This window comes from Eptesicus fuscus, chromosome 7, assembly GCF_027574615.1.
Source record: "Eptesicus fuscus isolate TK198812 chromosome 7, DD_ASM_mEF_20220401, whole genome shotgun sequence".
Lineage (NCBI taxonomy): Eukaryota > Metazoa > Chordata > Mammalia > Chiroptera > Vespertilionidae > Eptesicus > Eptesicus fuscus.
In genome coordinates this window covers 54625711-54634213 of record NC_072479.1, presented here as the reverse complement: position 1 = coordinate 54634213, position 8503 = coordinate 54625711, and positions in this window count along the sequence as shown.

The following is an 8503-nucleotide window of genomic DNA, read 5'->3' as shown; positions in this document are numbered from 1 at the left end:
TCTATCCACTGAGCCAAACCGGTTAGGGCTTGATTTCATATTTAAGTGACATTTGCTTAGAGCCCCATTGTAACCTCTTGCAACTTCTCTATGAACTATAGATGAAAACATGAGAAATTACCCCCAAAAAATGACATAAGACAAAATAAATACTAGCTGGATCTAAAAAAAATTAAAACAATATAAGGCAGATATGGCCACATTTACAAAAAAATAATAATCTATTCAGGATTTCAAAATTTTGCACATGTAACTTACACCATAAAAATAAAAGAGAAAATACAGAAAATGCATTGCATTTCTTCACAATCTCCACCCACTCAGAGTATCTAGAATCTAAACCTACTTTCCAGGTACAGCTCTGTGACAGTGAAAAATCAGTTTTCTTGACACATTGTCTGTGCCCTCTTGTCCCCAGCAATCACTCATATAATTAATCAGAGGCTATTAATCCAAGGAAGTATTGGCCAAAGGAAAGTTGTGTGGTGATTTGAATGGGACTATTTTATGTTTTCAATTAGAGGTTGTTAGAATCTAGGATGGCAAATAATGAAAACAGAGTGAGTAATGGAGCTGAAGCATAGCAATGTTGGGAGTCTGTTAGGAATTAGAAACAATTTAAAACTGTGCTAATTCATACAAAACCCAGCTTTGTATCTGAGAAACAAAAACATTAATGGCTAATGAGACAAACAAACATTCACTATTAAAGTTAAAAGTTTGGATATGCTTTTTATTGTTAAAAATGAAATTTTAAAGTTAAGTACACACACACAAAATAAAACATAAGAAACAGTGTAAGTGAGATTTATTCTGGGGATGCAACCAATAAACATGATATATCACAGACACAAAATGAAGGACAAAAATCATTTGATCATATCAATAGATGCAGAAAACATATTCTACAAAATACAGCACCCATTTTTTGTAAAAACTCTCAGCAAGGTAGGAGTCAGGGGAACATACCTCAATGAAATAAAGGCCATATATGAAAAACCTAAAGCCAACATCATTCTCAATGGGCAAAAACTAAAGTTTTTCACTTAAGATCAAGAACAAGACAAGATTGTCTGCTTTCACCACTCTTGTTCAGCATTGTACTAGAAGTCCAAGCCACAGTGATCAGAAAAGAAGCAAAAAATAAAAGGCATCCAAATTGAAAAGAAAAAGTAAAACTGTCATAATATTGTACATAGAAAATACTAAAGACTCCATCAAAAAACTATGAGATTTGATAAATGAGTCTAGCAAAGTAGCAGGATATAAAATCAACACCTAGAAATCTATGGTATTTTTATGCACCGATAATGAATGCTCAGAAAAAGAAACAAAAAGAACAACACATTAACCATTGCACAACAAACAAAAATAAGAAACCTAAGAATAAACTTAATCAAGAAAATAAAAGACCTGTACTAGAAAACTAGAGGACATTGAAAAAAATAGAAGAATATGCAAACAAGTGGAAGAATATATGTGTTCATGGATTGGAAGGATTAACATCATTAAAATGTCCATACTATCCAAAGGAATCTATAGATTCAATGTAATCCTCATTAAAATACCACCAGTATATTTTAGAGATCTAGAACAGATATTTCAAAAATTTATATGGAACCAAAAAAGACACTAAATAGCCTCAGCAATCTTGAGAAAGAACAAAGTTGGAGAGATCACAATACCAGATATCAAACTATACTACAAAGCCATTGTAATCAAAATAGCCTGATAATGGCAAAAGAACAGGCATGTAGATCAATGGAACAGAACAGATAACCCAGAAATAACCCACACCATGTTCTATTAATATTTGACAAAGGAGGCACAAACATACAATGGAGGGCAGTCTCTTCAATAAATGGCGTTGGGAAAATTCAACAGGTGTATGCAAAAAAAAGAAAGAAAGGAAGAAAAGGAAGGAAGGAAGGAAGGAAGGAAGGAAGGAAGGAAGGAAGGAAGGAAGGAAGGAAGGAAGGAAGGAAGGAAGGAAGGAAGGAAGGAAGAGGAAAGGGAAGGAAAGAAAAAAGAAAAGAAAAAAGAAATTAGACTACCAATTTACACCATACACAAGAATAAAATCAAAGTGGATAAAATATGTAAATGTAAGTCAGGAAACCATAAAAACCCTAGAAAAAACATAGGCAATAAAATCTCAGACATCCCACATACCAGAATTTTTGTGGAAACATCTCCTAGGGCAAGAGTAACAATGGAAAAAATAAACAAATGGGACTACATCAAACTAAAAAGCTTCTGCACAGCAAAAGAAACCATTCTCAAAATGCAAAGGAAACTCACTTTATGGAAGAACATATTCATTAATGATACATCTGATAAGAGGTTAGTTTCCAAAATATATATAATTTCCAAAAACATAGTAATTTCCAACTCAAAAAAAGGAAGACATCCCAAATAAAAATGGGCAAAGTACCAAATGAATATGCATTTCTCTAAAAAAGAACATACAGATGACCAGTAGACACATGAAAAAATGCTCAATGTCACTAGTAATCAGAGAGAACCAAATTAAAATGACATTGAGGCATTCTCTCACACCTGCCAGAATGACCACTATCAATAAATCAAAAAACAAGTTCTGACCAGGATGTGGGGAAAAGAGGATCCTATTACACTGTGGGTGGGAATGCAGACTGGTGCTGGCAGCCACTGTGGAAAACAGTATAGAATTTCCTCAAAAAATTAAAAATGAAACTGCTGTTTCACTCAGGGATCCCACTTCTGGGAATATATCTTAAGAATCTTGAAACACCAATCAGAAAGGACTGTGTGGGTGGACATTAATAATTAACTAAATTTTAGCACCCCTATGTTCATAGCAGCACAATTTACATTAGCTAAGATTTGAAAACAGCCCAAGTGCCCATCAGTAGATGAGTGGATAAAAAAGATGTGGTGCATTAACACAATGGAATACTATCTATAATAATCTATAATAATAAAAGTGTAATATGCTAAATAGACCAGATAGCCAAACAACCTTCTGGACATCATTCCAGATGTCCTTCCGGATGAAGCCATGGTGGTGGGGGCCAAAGCAGAGGTGATTAGGGGTGATGAGGCAGGCAGGCAAGCCATTAGGGACAATCAGGCAAGAAGGTAGAGTGGTTAGGGGTGATCAGGCAGGCAGGCGAGCAGTTAGAAGCCACCAGTCCCAGCTTTGAGAGGGTGCAGGCTGGGCTAAGGGACACCCCACCTCATGTGCACAAATTTGGTGCACTGGGCCTCTAGTCTATATATACTGGTATAAAAGCCTAATATGCAAAGTGTGCCCTCGGGAGTTTGACTGACCAGGAGTTCAATCGCTCGCTATGATGTGCGCTGACCACCAGCAGGGGGTAGCGTGGAATGAAGGAAGGCCCTGGCCCACAGTCAGCAGCCTGGGAAGGAAGGCCTCAGACAGCAGCCGGCAGCTGCTAAGTACCCTACCCGTGCATGAATTTTGTGCACTGGGTCTCTAGTAAAGCTATAAAAAAGAAGGATGACTTACCCTTTGAGATAGCATACAGGGACCTAAAAAGTATTATACTAATCAAAATAATCCAGTCAGAGAATGACAAGTTTCACATGATCTCACTCGTGTGGAATCTAATGAACCAAATAAACTGATGAAAAGATACATACAGAGATATATAACCATGGAACAGACTGAGGAATCCAGAGGAAAGGGGGTCAGGGTGTGTGTGTGTGTGTATGGGGGGGGGGGTGATATGAAGAGATTAACCAAAGAATTTATATGCATATATGCATAGCCCATGGACAGAATCCATAGTGTAGTGAAGGACTCAGGTGGGGCGGAAGCACAGGGGGGGAAATGGGAGACATCTGTAATACATCAATAAAAATAAATATATAAAAATAGAAACAGTGCTAAATGACTAAGTTAAGAGTTTTAGAATCAAAAAGAGATATTTTTGCAAATTTTACTTGATCACTTATTACTAGTTATATGGTCTTGAGAAAATTAATTTCCTTGTTTTAAAATTTCACCTACAAAAAATAGATAAAATAGTTTTTACCTAAATTATAAGGATTAAATGAGATGTGCATAGAATACATTAATGATTACTAACTGCTTAATAATCAGTGAAGAGATCAGTACACATAAAAACCATAAATGTGTAGTAATATTTTAGAGGATGTCACTTCATACTTTAACATCCTTAATGAAAGCAATACTAATGTTTCTGAGAATAAAAGTACTATGGAGGTGGGCATTAATAATTAACTAAATTCTAGCAGATATTTTTTTTTTACTGGAATCAGACCTACACAAGGGTGCTGATGAAACCTATTGTTCAATAAAATTCTAAACTCTCTAACCAATTAAACAAGATTAGAAAGAGAAATTATAAATTATAAAATTCAGGTAAACACTTGATTGGTAAATAGACTTATTTTCTATTGATCTGATTGAGGCCTTAAAATATCCAATTAATAAATTGAAACTATTATAGCAATAATATAGTTAGTTCAGTAATGTGAACAGACTAAATAAATTTCTAAGGAGGAATAAATGTTTAGAATATAATGGAAAATTTATCTTTCTCAAAAAGCAATTCAACATCCATCTTAGACTTAAGCTATATGTCATGACATACATTCAGAGTAAAAAATAGAAAACAGTCTAAATAGTTAAAAATAAGCAATTCTTCAAATAATTTTATTCATTCAGATAATTACATTTTAAAATAAGGACATTGGTGAATATGTACTTTTATTAACTATTCTAGAAATATTTTAGATGTAAAATTATAAAAACATTTATACAAATTGACCCCATTTTATAATGTCTAATATAATACATGCAGATATGATTTCTGCAAATACATAAAAATAGTAATAATACTTTCAGTGGGATATTAAATCATAGTGCATTTGTATTTTTCATAAAAATTAATTCATTATTAATAACATCTTACCAAAAGACATTATCCAATAAAGTATGTTTTTTTAACTTCTCTAATTTATAAAAACTGTTAATGAATTCAGAACACTGATTGCCAAATATTTTATAGCCATACTTTCAACTAAAATAAATCCAGTGACACATTTAATTTTCTTCTAAAACTGAGGAAAATCTTTGTTGCCAATTTGCAAAAAAAAAAAGAAAACTATTTCTAAATAAACTTAGAACATAAGCACTGATAGAGGTAAAAAATAAACATCATATAGCATAAAATGTTTTTATTTAAATAAAAAATATTTAAATTACATTCCTTCTTACCAATTAAATTTTGCCAATCAATACCTTTGCCTGTTTTGAAGTTTGTCTTCCTTTTATTATTAAGAACATAATATTTTTCTTTCTACATGATTTAGCCCATCAGTTCAAACATGAATTCACAAACCCACATTATTTAGATTAACCATTTTATTTTTCTTCTCTTATTTTAATTTTCCAGTGTATTACCTCTGGGCTGTTGATGGAAATGGTAGACCTTAGAGAATCATAGAATCAAAATCTCTCTTCCTGGATCTCATCTTCTTTTGGCCCTGCTCATTTTTAATATGTCCTTGCTCTAACTTCCACTCTTTCTGCTAAACACATTGAGCATTCCTGAAGATGCAATGTTGGTATCAAAGTAATTTCAAACCACAAAGCAGATATTTGTTCTGCAACCAGTGCAGATTTGGCAATCGATAATTATCAGTGATAAGTTGTCATTGCTCAGATAGTTGATTAAAATTTGCACATCCAGGCCTGGCCAGGTAGCTAGCTAGCTCTCTCTCTCTCTCTCTCTCTCTCTCTCTCTCTCTCTCTCTCTCTCTCTTTCTCACCCTACCCCCAACACACACCTCTTTTTCTCTGTCTCTGAAATCAATAAAAAATATTTTTTTTAAATTTTAATTAGTACTTCCAAAAAACTGTATCTTTTCTATTTTTAAAAATGTAGCAAAATATGTGAAGGCAATTCTCCAGGAAAACATATCCTCCAACCTCATCATTTTCTATTGACTTCTAGGGTCTTTCAGGCTTTTCTGATATAGAGAGCAATAAAACAATCACATTCTCTCCACCATCCTACAGTGCATTGTCTGGTTTAAACACTGATGTATTAGAAATGCAGGTGCAAGCGCATAAATCAAAAACACATGTTCTTGCATTATGATTTATAAAATAGCACATAAAAATAATTAATGTTTTATTCAAAAAGGAATAATAAAGTATCATCTTCAAATCACTGGTATTTATTTTTATGTAACTTACATGGTATTTGTAATTATTCTTAAATTTTTGAAAGAAAAGTAGCAGCACTATTTTACTTACTGTTTGAAGTATATGTTGGTTATCTTTTTCTTTTTCTCTAGATTATGTGAGCAAGGATTAACTATAGTGAAAGGCAAACATACATATTGGAAAATAATATTTAACTTTGTAGGTAGGAAAATTAATGTAAAATAATTTCTCAAGTTAATTCAAATCACAGACCTAAAGTGTGACTATTTTAATAATGCAATTATTCTTCACTATCATATATATCTGAACATTTGGAAATATCTATGCCTTGAATAATAAAGATTTCTGATAAACTCCTCTTTTTTGATACCCAAATAATTTATAAGATGTGTGTCCAACTAATCCCACTTTGCAAACATTCATAAAAATTGTCGTAGCTGAGATGATTAGCTTGAAACTTGGGAAATATTTGCTGGTTTCAAATTATTTAAAAGGAGTGAATGCTGCTCTATACTAGTAAGAAATCTAAGGGGATAGTGTCTCTAAGGAGAAATAGGAAAGGTGAGAAAATACTCAGTAGAGCCTATACCAGTTGGCTTCTGTTTTTATCATTAATTGTTAAAAGCTTATTGTTTTAAGAATGATGACATAAAATACCATTAGGGTTGTGACATTTAAAAATATTCATTTTAAGACAATCATGTAGGTACTTCAAACTAGCAGACTATTTTGAAACATAAGAAATACATATGCACCAAGATACCAACATAATTAATTCCTTTTGAGGATTTTGTGGAGGGGGGGGGGTCCCCAATATGTAAATCTCGCACTAAGAGACAAGCATATGAGTCCTAATACAAATACTACTTCTACCTATTTTTTAAAAGAAACTGTATTCAATATTAAGGAAAAATAGAACTCTGCATACAACTATGATTTAAGAAAGAATATTTTCTTCAGCAATTTGAGAATGTGCACCTAAGCTCAACAACCATCTTGAAATATTAATAATTATATAACACCTATCATGTATTAAATATTTACTATGCATGAAGTAGTATGCTAATAGTTGTACATACATTATTCAATTTATCATCCTACTAGGCAAAACACACAATTATGAACCCTTTTGCTATTGAAAAAACTGAGAATTGGGAAAGTTCTTCACTTGCTCACACTCATGATAAAATATATAAATTATGAAGATAAAATTGCAATCAGATCTTTAAGAAGTATAGTTTGTTAATCATTATATTGTACATTCAGTTAAGTAAATAGGTGGTTAGATGACAGGTTAATGATTGATATATAGACAGATAGATAAATAGGATAAGATAATGGCAATAGATAGGTACAAATAGATTTTCAGCAATTTTCAACCTTTTTCATCTCATGGCACACATAAACTAATTATTAAAATTCTGTGGTACACCAAGAGGTATAATTTTTACCTGTCAGACAAAAAAACTTCACATAGTGTGTGCATCATTCATAGTACTGATGGAATAATTCTGATTTGATTTTGTGTAAATTTTAATATTGGGCAAATTGATAAATATATTAATAATGAGAACTAGGAATCTCATTGTAGAAAAATGGGGGAATCAAATATGAATGGGAGAAGAATTCAGTGTTAGATTAGAATTAGAGGCAGCAATGTAAACTAGTTTTTATTTTATTTTAAGAGCTACCATTTATTATGCCAATACTATGTTAAATTAAATTTTTCTGATTTTTATTTAATGTATTGGAGTGACATCTATAATAATAAAAGCATAATATACTAATTAGACCGAACACCCGAACGACCTTCCAGACGTCATTCCAGATGTCCTCTGGATGAAGCTGCAGTGGCGGGGGCCAAGGCAGGGACAGTTAGGGGCAATCAGACAGGCAGGCGAGCAGTTAGGGGCGATCAGGCAGGCAGGCAGAGTGGTTAGTGGCAATCAGGCAGGCAGGTGAGTGGTTAGTGGCAATCAGGCAGGCAGGTGAGTGGTTAGGGGCAATCAGACAGGCAGGTGAGCAGTTAGGGGTGATCAGGCAGGCAGGTGAGTGGTTAGGGGTGATCAGGCAGGCAGGCAGGCAAGCAGTTAGGAGCCAGCAGTCCTGGATTGTGAGAGGGTGCAGGCCAGGCTGAGGGGACTCCCCTCCATGCACAAATTTCATACACCGGGCCTCTAGTTGGTTAATAAAATTATATAGGTTTCAGGTGTACAGTTTTATAAATGCACCTTGGCCCCCGCCACTGCAGCTTCATCCAGAGGACATCTGGAATGATGTCTGGAAGGTCGTTCGGGTGTC